Source organism: Bos grunniens, chromosome 13, assembly GCF_055505025.1.
Source record: "Bos grunniens cultivar Pamir isolate PY7600 chromosome 13, Bosgru_T2T1.0, whole genome shotgun sequence".
Lineage (NCBI taxonomy): Eukaryota > Metazoa > Chordata > Mammalia > Artiodactyla > Bovidae > Bos > Bos grunniens.
In genome coordinates this window covers 9149208-9174305 of record NC_141177.1, presented here as the reverse complement: position 1 = coordinate 9174305, position 25098 = coordinate 9149208, and the positions used below count along the sequence as shown (strand labels likewise).

The following is a 25098-nucleotide window of genomic DNA, read 5'->3' as shown; positions in this document are numbered from 1 at the left end:
GTGCACGTCTTGGCTATTTGTAAACGAGGCTTTTATGCACCTTGAGGTGCATGTATCTATTCAAATTAAAGTTTCTTTTTTCCACATATATACCCAGCATAATATAATAGTTGATGATGTAGTTCTATTTTTAGCTTTTTAAGGAAATTCCATACTGTTTTCATGGAAGCTGCACCAATATACATTCACACCAACAGTGTACAAGGCACTGTCCTTTGTGGAATGGAGACTCTCTCTTCTGTATCTTGTATTTCCAGAATTCCCAATGATAGCCATTTGACTGATGTGATGCTTTATCTCATTGTCAGTTTTTAAATTTATTTACTTTTTAATTTAAGGATAATTGCTTTACAGAATTTTGTTGTTTTCTGTGAAACATCAGCATGAATCAGCCATAGTTTTACATATGTCCCCTCCCTCTGTGCTATGTTGTGCTTAGTCACTGATTTTTGTCTGACTCTTTGCAACCCCATGGACTGCAGCCCGCCAGGCTCCTCTGTTCATGGGGATTCTCGAGGCAAGAATAATGCAGTGGGTTGCCATTTCTTTATCCAGGGCATCTTCCAACCCACGGATTGAATTCAGGTCTCCCACATTGCAAGTGGATTCTTTACCATCTGAGCCAAGAGGAAAGCCCAAGAATACTGGAGTGGGTAGCCTGTCCCTTATCCAAGGGATCTTCCCAACCCAGGAATCAAACTGGGGTCTCTTGCATTGCAGGTGGATTCTTTACCAGCTGAACTACCAGGGAAGCCCTTCCATTCTTCTAATATTAGCAATGTTGATATCTTTTCATGTGCCTGTTGGCCATCTGTATGTCTTCTTTAGAAAAATGTATCCTTAGGTCTTCTGTCAATTTTTAAATTGGATTTTTTTGTTTTCTCAATGTTGAGTTGCAAGAGCTGTTTGTACACTTTTGATATTGACCTCTTATTGGTCACGTATTTTGCAAATAGTTTCTCCCATTCGGTAGGTTGTCTTTTCGTCTTGTTAGTGATCTCTTCCTCGCTGCCAAAGCTTTTAAGTTTGATTAGATAAGGTTTCCCTGATAGCTGAGTTGGTAAAGAGTCCACCTGCAGTGCAGAAAACCCTGGTTCGATTCCTGGCTTGGGAAGATCCCCTGGAGAAGGGAAAGGCTACCCACTCCAGTATTCTAGCCTGGAGAATTCTATGGACTGTATAGTCCATGGGGTCACAAAGAGTAAGACACAGCTGAGCAATTTTCACTTCACACTAGATCCCATTGGTTTATCTTTGCCTTCATTTCTTTTGGCACTGGAGACTGATCCGTGAAAATATTGGCCTGATTATGTCCAAGAATGTTTGGCCTGTGTTCTCTTCTAGGAGTTTTATGGTATCCTCTCTTATATTAAGGTCTTTATTTCATTTTGAGTTTATGTTTGTATATGATATGAAGAAGTGTTCAAATTTCATTGACTTACATTTAGTTGTTCAGCTTTCCCAAAACCTTTTGCTGAAAAGACTGTCTTTTCTCCATTGTATATTCCTTTCTCCTCTGTCATAGATTAAGTGACTCTAGGTGCAGGAGTTTATTTCTGGGCTCTCTATTCTGATCTATTCCATTGATCTCTATGTCTGGTTCTGTGTTAATAAAATACTTTTATTGCTTTAGCTTTGTACTATAGTCTGAAGTCTGGGAGAGTCGTGACTCAAGCTTTGTATTTTCCCCCCAGGATTACTTTGACACTTCTGGGTCTTTTGTGGTTCTGTACAAATTTTATGATTATTTGTTTTAGATCCGTGAAAAATAACTGTAGTGTGTTTATATGATTTGTCACTATAATCCTCATTTTCCAGTTGTTTTTGTAGTTATTTGCTATTCATTTCTTCATTTTGTTTTTCTTTTTGTGATTTGTTGATTTTCTTTTAGGATGCTTAAGTTCCTTTGTTTTTAGTTTTTGTGACTCTATTCTGTTTTTGATTTGTGGTAACCATGGAGTTCAAGAATGTTGACCCATAGCTATACCTCCTTGCTTTACACTGAAAGTCACTCCAGTTCAAACACATTCTAAAACATCTACTTTTTACACTCCTGTCTCTCACATTTTGTGATTTTGATGTTCTACTTTACATTTTCATGCTGATCCTTTTACTGTTTATCCTGTCAGGATTGCTTTTACAGTTTTTAATTGTTTTTAAGATCTGTACTGGCTCATTTAAATGATCTTCCATTCTTCTACATATTTGTTCTTCTTATTGTGATTTTTCCCTTTCCCTTAGATTCTTCCAGTCTCAGTTTTCAACCTCTCCCTATGGAGAGCTCATTTTCTCTTGAGTGTCAGGTGCCAGATAGCAGCATTCATCAACAGAACACTGGTTTACTCCACTGAACCAAAATAACTCCCTCTCACTTTCCGTTCTGGCCACAGCTCCCAAAAAACCCATTGACCAATTCTGCTGCCTTTGTCCTAACACAGTCCCACAGACACTTGGAGATGGGACTCAAGGGACTTATGTATCCCACCGAGTGTCTTTTGATTCTTGGAAAATATTTGCTAAATTCCCACCACCAATTTCAGATTCTCAAACCTGAAAATTCAGGGAACCCTGTATTGACAGCTCACAGCATTTTATTCTGAGGCTGTTAGAGTTATTGGCACCCCCCACACACAAGGGAATCCCTCAGTGGGTTGGAGGATAGAATTTAGTGTAAGAAGAGGAAGATGGTCAGTAGGATCAGAGCTTCCAAGTCACCCTCCCAACTAGTTTTCCCCTGTTGGGCAAGAGCTGTGACAATCATATAATGTGGAAATTTAAATAACTGAATAATAATGGTTGAGAGGAGAGGGTAGGAGGTAAGTGGTGGGCAACAATCCAAGATTATCAAAGTATTTCCCAGGATGCACTGCAGTTCATTATTAGACTGTCCCAGTTGCAAGGCATCATGGGAATGACTTGTTCATAATCTGGTGGCTCCTGAGGCAAAGGGGTGTCCCAACTTCCCAAGTAGAGCAACTTTAACACTGTCTTCATGCTTTCAGTTCTGAGAAGCAGTAAGGTGGAAGAACCTTTGGGCAACGGAGCCTAACTGCCTTACTGTGTATGAGGACATTGAAGCATAGAAAACTCAAAAAATAGAGGTAGTGTAATAAACCAAAACACAGATAGATCTGGTTCTGTTGTCCAATACCTTGTAGTCCCAGGCAAATACCTCAACACCTCTGAATTTTGCAATGCTTAACTATAAAATAAGGGAAAGACTTATACTTGTCAATGTTTCCAACCACACACCACTAGAAGCGGTCCTCTTCCAAACTGAACGCGTTGGGTTTATTACTCGCTTCAGCAAGGAACTATGAATAATATGACATCTCATTAAGAGGATGTTTGAAGGACTTACAGGATGTGGGCTTCAGTTAGGTTACTTAGGGGAGAGTTTCAGGAAACTGGCTTTGCTCCAGATAGATGCTGTCAGGAAGTGGGGCGGTTCTATGATCTGATGTCTTAATCTTACTCTGAAATGAAATTTCACTGGAGAACTGAGGAGTGACAACCCACAGATGTTACTGTGAGATTGCTCACAGAGGGTGAAGAAAAGTTAGAGTGAAGGACAACACTCAGCTTTCTGGGGGAAGGTAGGGGAAGCAAGTCTTTAGGGGGAAGGACAGTGAATTCAGCTGAGTCAATGTTGAGTCCATGGTGCTTGTAGAACACTTAGGCAAAGACGTTGAGGGAGGGAGCGGGAGACATGCTCAGTCGTGTCCCCCAGAGACCCAGTGGACTGTAGCCTGCCAGGCTTCTCTGTCCATGGAATTTTCCAGGCAAGAATACTGGAGTGGGGCTGCCATTTTCTTCTCCAGTGGCTCTTCCCAACCCAGGATTGATCCTGAGTCTCCTGTATCTCCCGCATTACAGGCGAATTCTTTACTACTGAGTCCCCTGGGAAGCCCATAAGTAGACATTAACTTCGTTCATGCACTTGTTCATGAAATGTTTACTAGGGATAACATATGTGTTGATTGAAACTTTTGCTCAGACTCAAGGGCTTCAAGCTCTGGCTCTTCCAATTTACTAGCTGTGTGGCCTCTTCGATTTGCTAGTGATTTACATTTCTCAGCATAGATAGACCCTGAACTGTGTCCACACGGAGACAGTTATCCTTCCTTTTACACTAGAGGAACCTGAGTCTCAGAGGACATGGGGATTGCTGGTAACTTCAAAAAGCAGAGTGAATTCCCTGTCCTGATGCGCTGGTCAAAGTCACTGAGTCAATACGAATCCCTCAGTAACTCTGAGAGAGGTAGAATTAATAATATAAAATATCTATTACCACTTACTGACAAGCTACTATGTGCCAAGCAAGCCCTGCATATATATCTCCACCTCTAAACATCACAATAATCTCAATAGGTTCTTCCATCTTAAAGTCCTACAAGTTGGGACTTCCTTGATGGTCCAGTAATTAAGACACCATGCTTCCAAAGCAGGGGTCCCAGGTTTAATTCCTGGCCTGGGACTGAAGCCCCACATGTCACATGTTTGGGCCAAACAAGAAATTTTTCATTTTTAAAATAATTTTATCAATTTATTTTTGGCGGTGCTAGGTCTTCCTTGCTGCACGGCCTTTTCTCTAGTTGCAGAGAGTGCGGGCTATTACCCAATTGCAGTGCTTTGACTTCTCATTGCGATAGCTTCTCTTGTTGCAGAGCACAGGCTCTGGGGTGCACTGGCTTCAGTAGTTGGGGCACATGGACTCAGTAGTTGCGACTCCTGGACTTAGTTGCTCCACAGTATGTGGGATCTTCCTGGATCAGGGGTGAAAACCATGTCTCCTACATTGGCAGGTGGATTCTTTACCACTGAACCTCTAAGGAAGTCCCCCTAAAATAATTTTTTTTATTATTTTTTGATATTAAGTCATACAAATAGAAGCTCAGAGGTTTCATCTCTTCCCCCAAGTTCACGTAATGGATACGGGCAAGGGCTAGAATTGAGATGCAAAACTTTGTGACCCCATGAACTGTAGCAGAGGACTAGGTTCTTCTGTCCATGGAATTCTTCAGGCAAGAACACTGGAGTGAGTAACCGTTCCCTTCTCTAGGGGATCTTCCTGACTCAGGGACTGAACCTGAGTCTACTGCATTGCAGGCAGATTCTTTACCATCTGAACCACCAGGGAAGCCTCTCTGTCTCCCATGATTTTCCTTAAAAGAGGTTTATAAGCTGTGCCTTCAAAAGTCCCCAGAGACTCACCAGAGCAGACTAATAATTCTTCAAATAGGGAAGCTCTGCTTTTCATCAGGGTTTTTGTTTTGTTTTGTTTTGTTTTCGCACTGAGACTAACTGGAATCAAATTTTGGCAAAGACTTCTGTTCACATGTTTGGCAAGAGGTCGTTAACTGTGAGTTGGAGGAGGATGAGGGCAGAGAAAAAGCCATTGGACTTAAAAATGAGAAACTTGGTGATGACCGTGGTAAAGGCATCAGCTCTCACTGGTAGGAAGAGAGAAGAAAGCTCGGGACGAGTGTAGGCTATAGTGGGCGCCCACTCTTCCTTCCTGACTGTACCCTTAAGTGAGATCCTTTTGGAATCTTGTGTTGGCGCCCATAGCACCTACTCATTTAGTTTAGCTCAGACTGAAGGAGCGCTGAAACATCCCAGCTTGGAAAGGATGGTAAGCAAAAGAAGAACTAATGTCTTCCCCAGTCACCTCTCAATAACCTCCATTTCTAGGTGTTTTGTCTTTCTTTGATCAAGATCAAGTTCCAGGGAGTGCATCTGGTTAGTTACTCTTGGTCGGAGGATACGGCAGGCACTTCTATTGACAGGTGCCTCAATTCCACCTGTCCTGGCTGGAGGAAGAGTCACTCCTTAAGCAAAATCAGGCTGCTGTTATCCAGAAAAAGGGACAGATCGATGCTAGATGACAAAACAAGTTACCCCATATACTCAGAGAAGTTTCTATGGAGAGAAGCTAGTTCGAATGGGTTCAACAGATCAGCAGGAGAAAACTCCACTGTGTGGTTAAAGGCACACAGTTTGCTCCTGGGAATTTCTCAGATCTTCCATGTTCAATTGTTTCTAGTCACCTTAGATGGACATGTCTACAGCTGACTCATGGCACCTCCAATTACAGCATTTCCATTTTTCCTTTCTATTTTCTTGCTTCCTTTTCTTGATAAATGTGACTTTACATTCATGAAGTAAAGATTCAAAATCTTTGTTGCATCATCTACGTTAATATCAGATAGATGTGCCCGGGAGTTGTTTGTGTTTGTGTGTTAGTAACACTGAAGTAACTGGGGACATGTGACCAACAGTTTTTGGCAAATGTCTTCCTTCTAACTTTCAGCTGTTTTTCCTCCAGCAAGTCACTTTCCCTTAGCCGAAATTCAGTTTCCTCATCTGTAAAACAAGGAGTAATGAAACTTAACTCATACATTGTAAACTAAGAACAAGCTACCCTTTCCTGAATGCTTACTGTGAGCGCAGACTACAGGTCACAATTTGAAATACCCTCCAGGTCAAGGGAGTAATGTGAATGAAAGCATCGGGAGTGGGGGTGGTACAGGGGAACCACAAGGAATGGTGGGGATTATGGAAACTGGAGAGAACGGTCCCCTCCTGAGAAGAGACCGCTCTTCTTAGCTTAGTTCATGGTTTTCAAAGTGTGGTCCCTTGAGCAGCACCCTCAGTGCCTGGGAAACCTTGTTGATGCAGCTACTCAGGCCCCACTCTGTGCTCCTGAATCAACATTCTGGGGATGAAGATCTCAAATCTGTGTTTGATAATGGCTAAGAGATTCTGACGCTCACTCAAGTGTGAGACCCACTGCCCGTGCAGGACTGTGTTGTAGTATTGTTCATCTTGTGCAACAATGCTAGAAATTTCCTTTTTATGAAATCCTCCACCTTTAAATGCTGGCAAATGATTCAAAATTATAAAATTGACTGGGTGGGCTAACAGTATTCTAACCAGATTTGCAACTTCCAGTTTATCCTTTTCCTTTTAATCCTTATAATAATCCTAAAACTCCAGTACTCATGCCACCACTTCATGGAGACAGACCACATACATGCAAAATGAAGCCCTGTTATGTCTCATGGCCAGAAAGTGGTCTCTAATGACTTAGATATGAATGTCCCTCTCAGAGGGCTCAGCATCACAAAAATTTAAATCTCTTCTGCCTGCCGCAAGTACATTCCATCCATTTCAGGATGTAGCCTTAGATAGCATGGTATCTATGCTTCTGATTTTTCAGAGTGAAAAACTAAGGAATAGGAGCAGAAATATGATCTGAGTCCCACAGTGCTTAGATAACATGCCTTTATCCAGAATACACACTATGTGATGTTGCTGCCCTGTAATTTCTCTGAAGATGCCGACAGGGGCCGGGAAGGCTTGTAATCAGAGATCTCAGTCATTGATGAGCAGGGAGGGTGGAAACACAGGCCCAACAGGGGCCTTCTGTATATGGGAGCCTCTAACCTGGACCAGAGTGAAGAGGACCAGGAGAGAAGGACATTGGGAGAGAAAGATGGACAGACGAGAGGGGGACAGGGAAGAAAAGACAAGCCTCTGCTGTTAGGAGGAGTCTCTGCTGCTCCCTGGTCTCAGGTGGACAGACTGAGGCAGGAAGAGGGGCAGAGCAGAGGGCTCTTGAACTAGAATCCCATTTGCTCAGTTTGCTGGTTGTGGAGTCTGAACAAGTCACTTTACTTCTTTGAGCCTGTACTTTCTTCTTGACACAATGGGATGAGAACCCAGATGTTGCAGGATGGACATGAGGCTAAATAAAGTGTCACATGTGGAATGTCTCAGGAGAGAGCAGACCCTCCACTCACAGTGGCTTGTTCGTGAGTCACAGGCTCCCAATGCCCTTCTGTCCTGGGGCAGCTCGGTACTGAGAGCTCCTGCCCTTCTCCAGGGAAAGGGTGTCTGTGCAGGGAGGCAGACCCCGCGTCCTCTCAGCTCATCACCCAGCTCTGCGCCTGCTTGACGTTTGGCTGGACTTGCTCCTCGGGCTTCTGGGCACTGAGCCCAGCTCCCTCCTCCTTGAGCCTGGAGTGGAGCACTGGGTGTGTGTAAGTGTGTGTGTGTGTGTGTGAATGGAAAATGCTTGTCTTCGTGTGGATGAGTTGGTACAGGGGTCTTGTGCTACATGACTGTAACTGGAGGTGAATACACAGGTGTGAGTGAGGGTTGTGGGTGTGTAACCCCCTCACGTGCGCACCGTGGTTTACAGCTAACAGTGCAGCAGGGCGCATGTGCACAGACTCCGAAGCCAAATTCCTGGGTTAAATCCTCTGCCTCCACTCTATGACTTTAGAAAAACTACTTTATTTGTTTCTACCTCAGTTTCCTCCTCTGTAACACAAGGAAATATCGACAGTTCCTCACCCACTCTTCTAGGATTTTTGAGGATTCAGTGAGTTAAGATACGTGCTTAGGATAATGCATAATACACACACACAAAAGCTGTTTTATCTGCTATATTACTCATGATTACAGTATTCTTGCCTGCAGCATCCCATGGACAGAGGAGCCTGGCGGGCTACAGTCCGTGGGGTCGCAAGAGTCGGACACGACTTAGCAACTAAACCACCACCATTATTACTACCTCAAAAGACTTCGACTTCTTGGGAGAAGTTGCCTCCACTGCTTCCACGGCAACCCCATGATCATGAGGGCTGGGGGCACATCATGAGGACTCTTGTAGGTATTTAATAATCAGAACTTGACTCTGAGAGAGCTGGGAAGTCACTGAGGGATTGGTCATGGGAGCAAATGGGATAGGACTCAGGTGGTAGCTGGATTCTGCGGCTGCAGTGTGGGGAGTGGCCTCTAGGGGGCGAAGGGCAGAGACAGGGGCCTGGTGACAAGTTGCTGCAGGGGTCCAGGTGAGCCTGGTTGTTCCCTGGGTGGACCCCAGGTCTCTTGAATAACATGAATGTCTTGTTCTGCTGGGGTTCCTATGGTGGCTTCATTACTGAGTCGTGATGCATTAAATCATTGGCCATTGGCAGTTGTTCAACCAACAGCTCCACTTTCCTCCCTGAGTTTGAGGGGGACGGAAGGTGGATGGATGGCCATGGGGAAGGATAGGAATGAAAGTTCCAACCCTCCTGTCAGACGGTGGTTTCCCTTGGCAACCAGAGCCAATCATTCTGGGGTTAGTAAGGTCCTTCCAAAACCCCCTACATCACACACCAGGAGGAGAAAGGAAGGGACATGATGTTCAACTGTCCACTTTTCTGGAGAGTCCCCTCCCCTGGGGTCACGTCCTGGGAGGGGGCTTCTTCTGTTAAAGAAAGGCCACCAGCCTTTGAGTGAACGCTGGCCATGTGCCAGGTTCTGTGTTAGCATTTTGCCTGCATGATTTTATTTAATCATCCTGTGAATCCCATGAGGGAGGAATGGGAGCCTGGCAATGTCACTTAGCTGGAGGACTAGTTTCCTGGGGATGTGGTGGGAGCCGAGGTGGAGAGGCTGGTTGTCACCTGAAGTGGTCAAGGCCAGCCTCCCAGAAGAGGCGATGTCTGAACTGAGTTTGGAAGCATGAGTTGCATGCCATCAGTAGAGAGAAGGGGGTGAACAGGAGCTTTGGGGCAAGACAAAGAGGTGGAGAGGAGAACGGAGATCCTACCTCCATCCATTTCCCAGGTTGGAGTCTATATTTGTTTCCAAGTAGTCTTTGAGCATCACGAGGAGACCTCAACCTGTTCCTCAAAGTCCACCCAACCCTGAATACAATGAACCTGGAAGTCCCCTCTGGACAGAGTAAGGGAGAGGGGATACTTGGGGCAACTATCTTATCTACATGAGAGCTCTGACGCTAAAGCTTGACATTCCTGCCTCCTCCTGCTAGTCCCTGCTCCTGAGGAGAGTAAGGCAGCCGCCTTTAGCATCTCTAAGATAGAGACTCCTCGGGCCTGAGTGACATAGGTGAGTGGGTGTTTGGACAGAGGAGAAATTTCGTGTTGGAAAATAAATGAGAAAGCTACTGAATACCACTTCCCTGGTGGCTCGGGGGCAAAGAATCCATCTGCCAATGCAGGAAATGCAGATTCGTTCCCTGGGTCAGGAAGATCCCCTGGAGAAGGAAACAGCAACCCACTCCAGTAGTTTTGCCTGGGAAACCTAATGGACAGAGGAGCCTGGCGGGCTACAGCCCATGGGGTCTCAAAGAGTCGGACAAGACTAAGGGACTGAACAATAACAAACTGAATAATCACTAAAATTTCATAGAAGACAGTCACTCAGCCTGTTTTTACACCTCCCCCCACAGGGACCTCATTTTCCCTCGGGCTTCAGGTGCCAGCTCAGACATTCATCGGTAGAACACTTGCACCTTTTAACCGTAGCTGTTCCCTCCCCTAGGCCTTGGCTTTCCACGCTGTGCTCCGTCTGCTCCCAAGAAACCTACCAACCAATTCTACGTCTTTGTCCTAAGAGATCCTACAGACGTTGGGAGATGGCAAGCAAGAAGTACGCCCCTCCCCTACAAAGTGTAACTCCATATGCAAAATCTTGCTAAGTCCCCTCCACCAGCTTTCAGAATGTCAGGACTCACCTTGAGGGAACCCATCTTTTTCACTTCCCCCAGTTTATACTGCGGGGAGGCTTCATGAGGTGCTCGCTCACTGGGTTAAAGGAGACAGGATAGTGGAAGAAGAGGAGGGTGCTCAGTAGGGTTGGCGCACCCAAGTCACCCTCCCACCTTCCCTCCCCAAGCTGGGCAAGAGCTGTGGCAGCAGGATGTGTGGAGATGTGAATAACCGACAGAGGGTGGCTGAGAGGCAGGACAGGATGTACGTGGTGGTTGGGGGTCCAGGACTAGTGTAGCTATGTCCCAGGATGCACCATATTTCACTTTCATATTAGACTTTCCCAGCTGCAAGGCCTTGTGATAAATGCCTTGTTCAGAAGCTACGGAGGCCCCAGGGGAGGTGCCGGTTCTCCCAAGTAGAGCCACTTTGACAAGGTTTCACGGTCCTGCCTCTGGGAAGATGTGGGATGAAGGGACCTTTGGAGGACAGAGTCTAACTACCTTATTACACTCGAGGGAACTGAGGCAGAGGGAACTCAAAAATCATTGCAGTTAAATGAACGAGGACACAGATGGTGCTCCTTCTGTTACTCACTAGCTCATCATCCTGGACACATATCTCAGCGTCTCTGAGTTTTGCTTTATTTCATTATAAAATAAGGATAATGCTTATCTGCCGATATTTACAGCCACAGACCTCTAGAAATACTCCCACTGCTAGTTGAATGAGTTGGGTTTATGACTCACTACAGCAAGAACCAAGTCACCACCCTTACGAACCGCACGATGTCTCATTAAGAGGATGTTAAAAAGGACTTGTAGGACTGCCCTGGTGGTGCAGTGGATAAGAATCTGCCTGCCAATGCAGGAGACACGGGTTCGATCCCTGGCCGGGAAGATTCCACATGCTGCAGAGCAACTAAATCCATGTGCCAGAACTACTGAGGCTGCCCTCTAGAGCCTGGGAACCGCAACTACTGAAGCCCGCACACCGGGAGCCTGTGCTCTGCAATGAGCGAAGTCACCGCAAGGAGGAGCCCACGCACCGCATCCGCGCAACTGGAAAAGCCCTGTGCAACGCAACAAAGACGCGATGCAGCCAAAAATCAATCAAACAATTAAAAAGAATTTTAAAAGGACTGCTAGAACGCGGGCTTGTGTTAGGTGATTTGGGGGTGGGTTCAGCAAGTTGGCTGTGCTCTGGATGGATGGTGATAGGAAGTGGGCTATTCTCTGATTGGATATCTCAATGTTCTCTCTGAAAAGGGAAGACTAGATAGAGGTTAGAACTGTATTTGGTTAAAGAAGTAGCAGTCACTCAAGATAGAGGTATGCGAGGTCATTTTGGTGGTTTGTGTAACTTAACTCATTTTGTCTGTGTTCAAACCTGGTTACAGAGTGTTCTATTTTTGTTCGGGTCCCTCCTAGACACAGAACCGCTTTGTCTGCTGTTTAACGTCTTTCGAAATATTTATGTTCAATAAGGAACAAAAGGCCAACTGTGGTACCAGGTCAGCTCCTAAGTTCTGATAACAGTAATAATAATACTATTTGTGATAAGTCATTTAATTATTATTGGTAATTATTCACTTATAACTGTAATGGGAAAGAACTTAGTGCTAATTTGAAGAGATTGGCTCTAGCAGCTCTGGATGATGCTGGTTGATCTTGGTAAAGTCCTTTCACTTTTCGGGTCCAAAGATTCTTTCTTTGCAATATAGGAAAGAAAATTTCTTCTGCCTTAAGAAACTCCGGGGTTTGTTTATTTTTGAGGACTACATTGATTACGGTGCTGAAGTGCTTAGCTGAAGTGCTTGAAGTGAAGTCACTCAGTCGTGTCCGACTCGTAGTGACCCCATGGACTGCAGCCTACCAAGCTCCTCCATCCATGGGATTTTCCAGGCAAGAGTACTGGAGTGGGTGGCCATTTCCTTCTCCAGGAGATCTTCCCGACCCAGGGATCGAACCCAGGTCTCCTGCGTTTTTACTGGGTCTTACCAGGTTTATTTTATTTTATTTTATTATTATTATTTTTTTTTGCTGCTCCCTGAGGCTTGCAGGAACTTAGCTCCCCAAGCAGAGATCAAACCCACTCCTCTAGTGGAAGCAAGGAGTCGAGTCCTAACCACTGGACCACCAGGGAAATCTAGAGTTGGCACTGTCTTGATGCTTTGCCAAAAAATTTGTCTCCTAATCCATGTTTATTTTATGAGTTTATGAGGCTAAAGTATTATGTCATATTATTAATGAAGAAACTGAAGATTAGAAGGATTACATAGTGTTGCCAAGGTCTTCTAGCTAGGAAATGGTGGGATTTGAACTCAAGACTCTCTGACTTCAAAGATTGCCCTCTAAAAGAGGTTTGAAAACAATGTTATCAGAGACTCTGTAGATTCATAAGATGGGACTCAAGTTACATCACATATGGATGCTCCTTTTCATAGTTTATTGGACTGAGATGATGTAGAAAAAAAATTTTTTTCTATGGCAAATTTGCTTGCATTTATGCCATGGAGTACCTTAACTATGAGCTAGAAGAGGATGAGGGCTGAGAAAAGACCATTGGATCTGTAAATGGGGAACTGTGTGATAACCCTGGTAAGGGCATAGAACATCCCTTGTAGTGAGCAACAGAAGCTGAGTCTGGCTATTGAAAGCACAGAAGGAATTGTTGAGAAGGGGTGGGGATATAGTGGTTGGGCATCCATTCTCTCTTCCTGACTGTACCCTTAAGTGAACTCCTGTTAGAGTCTTTTGCTTGCGAGCAATACTGCTAACTGATCTAGTTCATCTTTTGGAACTGAAGAAGTTGAAGTGAAGTCGCTCAGTCGTGTCCGACTCTTTGGAACTGAAGGGAATGTTAAAAAGGACCCAGCTTGGAAAGGAAGGCAGACAAGCCAGCACCAAAGCCTTTATAGGCCACCTCCAAATGAGCTCCATGCATCTGCGGGTTTTGTCATTCATTGGTCAAGATGAAAATTCTTGGTTTGGGGGTAGAGCAGGAACTCTGATTGACAAGTCCCTCAACCCCACCTGTCTTGGGTAGAGGAAGAGTCATTCCTCAAATCAGAGGTAGATTATTGTTATCAGTAAAAGGACAAATGGCTGCAGAATAGCCAATACTCTCAGAGAGATAGAGGTTTCTCAGGGAGAGGGGAGTTTGAATGGGTCCAAATTCCAAGTGAACAAAGCCCAGCTACTGCTAAGTCACTTCAGTCGTGTCCGACTCTGTGTGACCCCATAGACGCCAGCCCACCAGGCTCCATCGTCCCTGGGATTCTCCAGGCAAGAACACTGGAGTGGGTTGCCATTTCCTTCTCCAATGCATTAAAGTGAAAAGTGAAAAGCTCAGTCGTGTCCAACTCTTAGCGACCCCATGGACTGAAGCCCACCAGGCTCCTCCATCCATGGGATTTTCCAGGCAAGAGTACTGGAGCAGGGTGCCATTTGGTAAAAGACACCTTGATGTTCCTGAGATGTTTTCAAATCTTCAGTGTTCCCATGATTACAGTCATCTTAGAGTGAGCTTGTCTGCAGCTGACTCATGTCACCTCCACTAAACAAAATGTTCTTTTCTATTTCCTTTCCTCCTTTTCTTCATGATAAATATGACTTTATACTTAAGAAGTCACCTTCAAATTTTTGATACGTCATCTGAGAAGACTCTGGAACAGCAAAGAGATCAACCAGCCAATCCCAAAGGAAATCAACCCTGAATATTCATTGGAAAGACTGAAGCTGAAGCTCCAAACTTTGGTCACCTGATGCAAAGAGCTGACTCATTGGAAAAGACCCTGATGCCGTGAAAGATTGAAAGCAAAAGGATAAAATGGTGGCAGAGGAGGAGATGGTTAGTCAGCATCACCAACTTGGTGGACATGAATCTGAGCAAATTCTGGGAGATAGTGAAGGACAGATAAGCCTGGCATGCTGCAGTCCATGGGGTCTTAAAGAGTTGGATATGACTTAGTGACTGAACAACAACAGCTACACTAACCTCAGATTTGTGTGTGTGTGTATAATGTTGAAATAACTGGGAGCCTGTGACTTGCTTTGTCAAGGCCTTATTCTGATTTTTCTACTGTGTTTCCTCAAGCAAGTCACTTTGCCTAGCTGAACCTCCTCAGTTTCTTCATCTGTAAAATGGGAAAAATAATATCTGATGTGTGTGTGTGTGTGTTCATGTACGCGCTCAATCATGGCCAATTCTTTGCAGCCCCATAAACTGTAGCCCTCCAGGTTTCTCTGTCCATGGACTTTTCCAGGAAAGAGTACTGGAATGGGTTGCTGTTTCCTTCTCCGGGGGAATCTTCTCAACCCAGGGATCAAACCCCTCTCTTACGTCTCCTGCATTGGCAGGCAGGTTCTTCACCTCTAGCACCACCTGGGGAGCCCAATACCTAAGGCTTAATGTTAAATAATGACAAGTTATCTTTTCACTGAACACTTACTCTGAGCCCACCCTGCAGGTCACCATTTTAAATGCCCTCCAAGTCAGGTGAGTAATGGGAATGGAAGTATTTGGAGTGAGGGTGGACAGTAAGGAATGGCAGGGATTATGGAAACTGGAGAGAACACTCCCCTCCCGAGAAGAGAGCAGCTCTCCTTAGCTTAGTTCATGGCTTTCAAAGTGTGGTCCCTTGAACAGCACCATCAACATCCCTGGAAACCCTTAGATGTGGATTCTCAGGTCTCTCCACTGTCCTACTGAATCAAAACTCTGGGGGTGGGATTCTTAAAATCTATGTTTTAATATACCCTCTAAGTGATTTGATGCTGGCTGAGGTTTGAAACCCACTTCTCTAATGAACTTCACCATAGAGTTTGCATGACTGTGTTGCCAAACTGTTTACTTTTTCCAACAGATGCTAGAAATTTACTTTTATATGAAATTTCCCAATCTTAAATACTGGCAACTATTTCACATTTTTTAAATGTCCTATGTGGGCTAATAGTACTTTTTAGGCTGATTTCCAACCTTTGGTTTATGCTTTTCCATTTAATCCTTAAAATAAGGCCACAAAAATTATCATGGTACCACTTTTAAGGAATAAAATGTGGGTTCAAAAAATGAGGTGCCTTTCCATATCACATAGACAGGAAGTAGCCAATTCCTGATTTGGATCTGAGTGTATTTGGTTTTAAAGCTTCTGTCTTTTTATGCAGAAGCAAAAATATATGACTATATTTAGCACAGGGGCTTCCCAGATGGCTCAGTGGTAAAGAATCTGCTTGCCAGTATCGGAAATGCAGGAGATGTGGGTTCTATCCCTGGATCAAAAAGATCCCCTGAAGGAGGGCATGGCAACCCACTCCAGTATTCTTGCCTGGGAAATTCTATGGACAGAGGAGCCTGGTGGGCTACAGTCCATGGGGTCTCAAAGTCGGCACTGAGCAGCTGAGCATGTACATCTAACACAGAGCCTAAGGGCACAAAAAGCTAACTGGATTTTCCTACCTTTGACCATCTAATAAACTTTCTTCTCCAACCTTCTGCCCCACCCTATCCTCTTAACTAATCTACATTCCTATCAGAGAGAGTCAGTCCCCAGGAGAGCCCAACAGGGCTGGAGAGGGGTGAGGACGGGCAGTTTCCTGGCGTGGGCAAGCTGACGAGGTGCCAGAAGAAAGCTGTGGGCAGCAGTGCCCAAGGCTGAATGTCCAGCAGGCAGCTGGATCCACAGGCTAAGACCAGTTGCCCGTCAACGTGTCCTCTGCGTGTCCTAGACTGAGTTCCAGGAGCTGCCCTGGGCTGAGCCCCTACCTGGCTCCGGCCTCATGGCTGCTAACTGTTCTGTGCTCAGAGTAAACAGCCCTGGCCCCTCCCAGCGAGGACCTGTCTCCAGTCCCCAGGCTGGACATGGGAAGTGGGGGAGATATTCGCAGCCTCTTTTCCCCTGGCCATCTGTGGGGACAGTGGCTGGACATACTTCTGTCATCAAGTCCTGCTCCTCTGTCATCCCCATGGCCACTGCTCTCCACCCCTTCCACCCTCGGGCAGCAAAGACCTCCTGGGGTTTACTGACCTCAGATTTGAATCAGGAGGGATGTTTGAAGGTACTTCTTGCTGGGTAACCGTGCTTTGGCATTTACCAGCCTGCATGTTAAACCTCGATGTCTACTCATCAGTCTCCTTACTAACAGCAGACATCATTTCCGGAGTACTCACAGCCACTGAGCTACAACCAGCCAGAGCCGAGGTACTTGTGTCAGTGTGTACCAAGCCCTGAAGGACACAGCTGTTCCACCCAAGGAACACCATTCGTGTTCTCATGGACTTCTTATATTACCATCATCTTCCACAGATGACAGAAAGGCAGCACAGAAACGGAAAGTAATTCCTTCAAGGTCGCTCAGCTGGGAGGTGGAGGAGGTGGGGGTCACCCCAAGGCCAGTGTTGAGGGCCCCTTTAAATACTTTCTCTACACCAGCTGTGTGCCCTAGATGTGTCATGAAGAACGTACATTTTGATGGAAGGAGAAAGCAGGGGCTTGGAGGGACGGAGACCTGGGATCAAACCTTGTCTCTGCAACTTCGCTTGGGACTTGGGGAGCTGGGAGGGCCTCCTGCACTGTTCATCTGGCACGCACTACTGGCAATGGTAATACCCCTCTGTCCACACGTGTCTGGGACCACCCGTGGCTCCATGAGACACTGAGCACAGTCAGAGTGAGTGAGCCTGCGTGTCTGCACAGGGAAGAGAGGGAGGGAGAAACACACGTCCTGATGGCTCCAGACCTTAGCAGGTGTTCCACCTTCTCTGGCCTCGGTGTCTCGTGTCCAGTGGGTTCACGTGTAAATACGCTTTCCTGTGGCTCCTTCTGTGTGCCGTGTATCACTACACAACACCCCCGCCACAAATCCCTAAAGCGAGATCCGGACTCTGACCTGCTGACCCCGAGTCCAGCCACCTAGTCTACAGTGTCCCCCAGTGGGTCCTGCCCTCCTCTCTCCTACCACAGTGGGCATCACAGGGAGACCCCTGGGTCTTGGAATGGGATCCCGGGAGTCCTAGATCTAGCCCTTGGCCTCCTGCTGCCCTGCCCCCAGGGCCCAGAGGGAGGTGGGGAGGGGGAGGGGACAAGGGTCCCAGTGCAGCAGGTTCAGCTGCCCCAAGCCTGGAAGCTGCTTAGGTTCCTGGTTCCCTCTGGGGCCAGAGTGCCACCTGATCCTGGGGATTGTGAAATGACAGGAGGTGGCAGCAGCAGGCCCGGGTGCCTGTTGAGCCCTCTACCTAAGCTGGTTCAGCCCCGCCCACACCCAGCCTCCAGTTCAGTTGCGACCCCACGGACTGCAGCACGCCAGGCCTCCCTGTCCATCACCAACTCCCGGAGTTCACTCAAACTCATGTCCATTGAGTCGGTGATGCCATCCAACCATCTCATCCTCTGTCGTTCCCTTCTCCTCCCACCTTCAATCTTTTCCAGCATCAGGGTCTTTTCAAATGAGCCAGTTCTTTACATCAGGTGGCCAAAGTATTGGAGTCCAGCCTCCAGGCAAACATTAACCCTTCCCATCCAGAGGCACCTCAGTCCTGCACCCTAGGAGCGCTGTGCCTGCCTGCCGCAGCCCCCGAGTGCTGCTGCCAACCTCCCCCTCCTCTGGTCCCAGCTGAGTGGGGAGGGGGGAGGACTGTTGCCCAGAAGGGGTGGAACCAGGGGTGCTGTGCTGAAGACTCCTAGCCTGTCTGGGGACAGAGAAGTGGAGATTCCTGGGGTGGAAATGGGGAGATCCGTGCAGACAAAAATGTGGAGATTCCCGGTGCTTAAAGGTGGTGCCTCTCAGGTTTAGGGTGTAGGATCCAATGTGCTAGAATTGGGGAGACCACAGAAGACTGGCATTTGAGGGGAGCTCTGTGCGGAGGATGGAGACAGCGGCAGGATGGGAACTCTGGGCGACATGGGAAGTTCAACTATGCGGGGGCTGGGGAGGGGGTCCTTAGGCACTGGGGGCTCTGAAGCCAGGGTCTGGTCATTCCAGCCCTCCCAATGCTGAGGACCCTAGAGATGAGACCTTCTGAAGGCTGTAGAGGGCGCCAGTGTGTTAGTCACTCAGTCGTGTCCAGCTCTTTGCAACCCCATGGACTGTAGCCCACCAGGTTCCTCTGTGCAAGGGATTATGGAGGCAAGAATTCTGGAGGGGGTTGCCATTCCCTTCTCCAGGGGATCTTCCCTATCCAGGGATTGAACCTAAGTCTTCTGCATTGCAGGCAGATTCTTTACTGTCTGAGCCACCAGGGAAGCTCAGAGTCAGAGACTAAGATATCTTTGGAATTCATATTTATGCACCTAGTAATCTCGGAGAGGCAGCAGTGAGCAGTGGTGTGAATCGAGATCTTAATTTCCTGCCCAGGAATTGAACCTGGGTAGTCTAGATGAAAACCAGGAATCCTAGCCACCAGCAAGGGCTAGAGGCTAGAAACTATTTTTCCCTGGATCTTGGCCCCCAGTGAAAAATGCATTTATCAAGGAGGCAAAAACTGCAAATGCAGATACAAAATTTATTACTAGAGACAAAGCACAATAACAAGTGGGAGAGCACACAGAGAAACTGTTTAGTTAAGACAGAAGCAAGGCAGAAATGCACACCCAGAGAGAAAGGGTGTGGGCGTCCCCCCTGGTGAGGAGGAGCGCAATAAAGAGATGGTTAGGCCATTTATATAGGTCGGTTCTTCCGGGTCTTTGTTTACCTTTAGCCAATCATCTGGTTTTGTTTTTTTTTCCACACCTGACCTACCCTGGGACCCTCCCCTAGGTGCACACGCACCCCTCAGCCAAGATGGATCATAAAGTGAAGGCTTCTGGGAGGAGCAAATCTCATTATGGCCTGGTGCTATCCCCTGACTTCTGACCCCTAACGAGTCTTTCTGCACGTGTAGAGTCTCCCTTGTCCCAAAAGAGCAGTGGGGGGCAGTGGGTGAAGATTCCTTCATCTCTTACTCAAACATGGTTTTGCCTGTCTTTGTCCTTGTGACTATTACCTTAAGGCGTTTACGAAGCAAAGACTGGCTGTTTATCCTGTTTCTGCTGTCACTTCCATTTCAGAGGGCAAACAGAAGGCTGATTGTAAATGCCTTACCTGGAGCCCAGCTATCTGTTGTCTCAAGAAATGCTAACTTGTAAGTATCCGGCCTGAAGCCCACGTCTTCGTGCCCCATGAAATATAAACAGGAGGCCAGGTATAAATGTCTAACCTGGACCCCGTCTTTTCCCTCCCTCTCTAGGACATCAGGCAGACATGCTCTGACTCTAGGACTCTGGCCCCCCACTGCCCGTCCACCCCCCAGGCACAGGAGCAGAGAAATCAGGCATGCGCCCCATGCTAGAGGGGGACCTGAACTGCACGCAGAAGTGCCTCTCCTATGGGAATGTGCCCACCACCTCAAGTGCAGCCCAGACTGCGTGGTCTGCCAGGTGCCCCGTGGTAACCCTGGGGAAACTGCCTGGGAACAGGTTGGGGCAGGGGCTGGAAAGTGGCTGGAGCTCCTGGTTGAGGAATGGGGGCTCTCCTGACCCAGGAACCCCTGGCCAGGTCAGGTCAGATGGAACCAGATCGGCTCTTCCTCCCGCAGCCCAGGAGACAGAGGCATCTCTGAAGTGCATCAGGAGAGAGAGCTTCAGTGCTCTGGAGCAAGACACACTTCCAGGACACACCCTATGGGACGTCGTTCCCAGAGGTCAGGGGACCTCCCCGGCCAGCAGGAGCCGCGGACAGTCTCAGTGAGAGAGCTGGATCCCCAAGCCTGGGGTGAGCGTCCTTATCAGTGCCTTCCCCTGGGGACTCCCCCAGCCCTGGGGGTAACACTTGGGGGCACTTGGCCTGGCAAGATGCCCAGATTCCTCTGTCCAGATGGAAACAGACTTTACAGATTGAAGAGAGTGCCCAGCCCATCTTAAAGATGTGGAGTGAGCATCTGAGAGAGACAGATGTCCAAGGTCACACCGCCATTCCTGGCTGCATAGGAGTCCAAGCAAGGAGGTTCAGCTTTTGTCTGAGTGGTTTGAAGAAATCAAGACCTCTCCCCAAGCACCTCTCCCACTTCTGCCTCTTGAAAACGCTCTCTTCCGCTCTCAGGAGTGAGTGAGAGAAAGTATGTGAAGCTTGGGTGTCATAAAAAGCACCTGCTCCACAGAGAAGCAGACTTAGAAAACAGACATGAACACGGCAGGTGGGGAGGAGAGGAAGGTGTGATGAATTGGGAGTCGCATGGACACATGTACACCTCCATGTCTAAATTCATAGCTAGCGGGAATCTGCTGTCTAGCGCAGATAGCTCAGCTCTGTGCCCTGTGATGACCTAGAGGGGCAGGATCAGGGGTGGGGGTGGGGAGGGGAAACGTTCCAGAGAGGGGGATATACGTATGCATATGGCTGAATCACTTGGCTGTACAGCAGAAACTAACCCAACATTGTAAAGCACTATACTCCAATTTAAAACAAACAAACGAGTACCTGCTCAAGAGCTCAAGACTGTCCAGCAGGTCATGGGGGCTCCCACCAGAGCAGGAGGAGCCTTAAACAGCGTGGAATCCAAGCTCCTCACTATTCAGAAGGAAAAACTGAAGACTAGAAACTGGCAAATGACTTGGGGTCCTAAGGTGTTATGATCACTGGTCTTTATCCAAATCCCGCCCCTGTGATTTTCCTTCTTTGTGATTTCTCTGAAAATGCCCACAGGGGCTGTGAAGGTGTGTAATCAGAGACCTCAGTCACTCATGAGCAGGGAGCGGGGAGGTGGAGAAGGACCAGCCCATCAGGGGGCTTCTGGTCAGTGTACCGGGGAGAGGAGGGCTCTAACCTGGGCCAGAGTGAGGAGGACCAGGAGAGGAGGACATGGGAGAGAAAGATGGACAGACAAGAGAGGATGGGGGAGAAAGGAGGAGTCTCTATTGTTAGGAAGAGGCTCTGCTGCTCCTGGTCTCTGATGGCTAGACTAGGGCAGGAGGAGGGGCAGAGCCAGAGGGCTCCTGAACTGAAATCCTAGTTGTCTGATTTGCTGGTTGTGGGGTTTGAGCAAGTCACTTTACCTCTATGAGCCCGTACTTTCTCCTTAACACAATGGAATGAGAACCCAGATGCTGTAGGACTGACTTGAGGCTAAATGAAATCATGCATGTGGAATGTCTCAGGAGAGAGCAGATCCTTCACTCACAGTGGCTTGTTGGTGAGTTACCTGTTCTCGAAGCCCTTCTGTCCTGGGGCAGCTCGGTATTGAGAGCTCCTGCCCTTCTCCAGGGAAAGGGTGTCTGTGCAGGAAGGCAGCCCCCCACGTCCTCTCAGCTCATCACCCAGCTCTGAGCCTGCTTGATGTTTGGCTGGACTTGCTCCTGGGGCTTCTGGGCACTGAGCCCAGCTCCCTCCTCCTTGAGCCTGAAGTGGAGCACAGGGTATATCTCTGTGTTGTGTGTGCGTGAGTGAGTGGAAAATGCTTGTCTGTGCACAGATGAGTTAGAGGAGGGCTGGTGTTACATGATTGTAACTGGGAGTGAATATGTAGGAGTGACTGAAGGGATTGTGGGTGTGTCACCCCTCACACTTCCCCAATTGTTAACAGCCACCAATGCAGCAGAGTGCATACGCACGGATGCTGAAGCCAGATTCCTGGGTTCAAATCCTATCTCTACCTTGTATGACCTTCAACAAATTACTTACCCTTTTAATTCCTCAGTTTCCTCATCTGTTACGTGAGGAAATAATAACAGCTCCTCACCACCTATTTGGGACTATTGTGAGGATTCGATGAGTTAATACACATCAAGTACGTAAGATAAAGCCTGGTACATAGAAGGAGATAAGTGCTAACTGCTATCATTCTGTCGTTCAGTTCAGTTCGGTTCAGTCGCTCAGTCGTGTCCGACTCTTTGTGACCCCATGGACTGCAGCACGTCAGGCCTCCCTGTCCATCACCAACTCCAGGAGTTTACTCAAACTCATGTCCATTGAGTCAGTGATGCCATCCAAACATCTCATCCTCTGTCATCCCCTTCTTCTCCAGCCTTCAATCTTTCCCAGCATCAGGGTCTTTTCTACTGAGTCAGTTCTTCACATCAGGTGGCTAAAGTACTGGAGTTTCAGCTTCAGCATCAGTTCTTCCAATGAATATTCAGGACTTATTTCCTTTAGGATGGACTGGTTGGATCTCCTTGCAGTCCAAGGGACTCTCAAGAGTCTTCTCCAACACCACAGTTCAAAGCATCAATTCTTCGGCGCTCAGCTTTCTTTATAGTCCAACGCTCACATCCATACATGACCACTGGAAAAACCTAGCTTTGACTAGATGGACCTTTGTTGGCAAAGCAATGTCTCTGCTTTTTAATATGCTGTCTAGGTTGGTCATAACTTTCCTTCCAAGGAGTAAGCATCTTTTAACTTCAAGGCTGCAGTCACCATCTGCAGTGATTTTGGAGCCCCAAAAAATAGCCTGTCACTGTTTCCACTGTTTCCCGATCTACTTGCCATGAAGTGATGGGACTAGATGCCATGATCTTCATGATTCTGTTTTTACTTATTATTATTATTGCAAAGGACTTTGACTTCTCAGGGAGAAGGAATGTATGCCTGCTGCCTCCAATGCTTCCACAACAACCCTGATGTGGTCAGCGCTGATCTCATCTGACACCTGAAGATGTGGGGGCCCTGGGAGATTTCTGGCCCCAGGTCACAAAGTTAGGAAAAGTCATAACTGGTACCCAAACTGAGGTCCAATAATCTCAAAGCTGGAGAGACCAGAGGAGAGAAGTTTGCGGGTGATCTTCTTGCTCCCCTGAAATCCACTCAAATAGGCCGTTCTTCTGTTTGTGAATCCAGGTGAGGGGCAGTGGGAGATCATGCTGCGAAGTTCATCTCCCTGCTTCACCTCTGCCTGGATCCCTTACTCTTTTTTTCTGCCCAGAAATGCAAGGCTCTTATTCCAAGTTGGATGTCACCTGCCCCCAGCTCAGCCTCTGCCTGGGTCAGTGCCAGGTAAACAGCGTGGGTCTGGCCAGCTGAGAAGTTGCCACAGTGGTTGCAGGAAGGTGTCCTGTGTCACACCTGTCTTCTGAGGTAGGTGACATTGGGGTAGTGAGGTAGGGGCATTGATGTTCTGCAGACACCTGCAGGAGGCTGAAAAGGAAGACCTGAGCTAACACACTGCTTGCTGATCACCTACCTGTCCATTGATTCCTTTCATCCGCTCAGCAGATATTCACTGAGTGTCTATCACATGCCATGCACTGTCCTGGGTGTTAGGATGCTCTGGGAGCGAGCATTTCAGACAAAAAATTTCTCTCTGTGGGGTTTATATGCTCCTGGACAATAAACAGAGTAAAGCAAGTATATTCTGTAGATGTTAGAGGGAGATCGAGTTCTGAAGAAGAAAACAAAACAGAAAGGGTATAAGGAGTACTGGGGTGGAGACAGGGGCATGGAGCAGTGTTATAATTTCTACCTAGGACCATCAGTGAGAGCAACTCTGGGAAGGCAGCTTATGAACAAAGACTTGTGCAAATTCTGCAGGGAGCCATGAGGCCATCAGGGGAGAGAGTTACAGCCAGGGGAGAGAGATGGTACAAAACTGGAGTGTTTCTGATGAGTTTCAGGAAAAACCAGAAGGCTGAATTTCTTCTCTTTTTTAACTTTAAACTTTTTATTTTGTATTGGGTGTAGCCGATTAACAATGTTGTGGTAGTTTCAGGTGAACAGGGAAGGGACTCAGCCATACATTCATGTGTATCCATTCTCCCCCAAAACCGCCCTCCCATCCAGGCTGCCACATAATATTAACCAGTTCCCTGTGAAAAGGCTGAATTTCTTTTCCCAAAACAACTGTGGATATGTCCACTGAATTCTGCCATGGAGTGTTGATGAAGTGGCCTAAATATTTTTCTCCCTTGGAGGTTACTTTTTTGTACTTGAATGACTAAAAACCTTTTTGCTTATCCTTAAGCTTCAGTAACTTAACAAGGCTATTTTGGTATCATTCTGCATCACTTTTTGTACTAGAACATGGAATGATTTTTCAGTCTATAGATTTTCAGGGTGGAGAGGTGGATTTTCTTGTATTACATAGTGAAATAAATTTTTTGTTCCTGGGAATTCCCCGGTGGTCCAGTGGTTAGAACTCTGAGCATTCATTGCCAAGGATGCGGGTTCAATCCTTGGTCAAGGAACGAAGATCCCACAAGCCACATGACATAGCAGAAAAAAAAAAAATCTGTTCCTATTGTCTTTTTTTCTATTCGAGACATCACTTATGTTAAATTATCTTCATTTGTGCTCCAGTAGTTGTTAAAAGTATGTCTTATGCCCTCAAGACAACACCTTCCTGTCCTGGGCTCATTTCTATGCCCTGCATTTCACAATCAACGTAATTGCTGGGTCTCGGAGTACTCCCTTCCTCATCATTGAAGATTTCCCATGGTGAGTTTCTCCACTTCAAGGAAAGGACTTTCTTCAACTCTGAGGACACCTTCACCAACAACAATCAATGTGACTCCTCTTCTTGATCTGATGACATCTAACAATCCTAAGATGAACTGAAGTAACTATGGACATAATGTAACTTTTAATTTTGATTATGTTTTAATTTGGTTTAATGACTGTTTTGC

The 25098-nt window shown here is 46.9% G+C and overlaps 1 long non-coding RNA gene across 1 annotated transcript; it reads left to right on the top strand.

Annotated features, from left to right (window-relative positions):
* Window positions 1–20864: 20864 nt before the first annotated feature.
* Window positions 20865–25098, top strand: LOC147360136 (uncharacterized). Its single transcript, XR_015138626.1, has 3 exons — window positions 20865–21674; window positions 22335–23317; window positions 23403–25098. It is a non-coding gene; the product is annotated as an uncharacterized LOC147360136 (long non-coding RNA).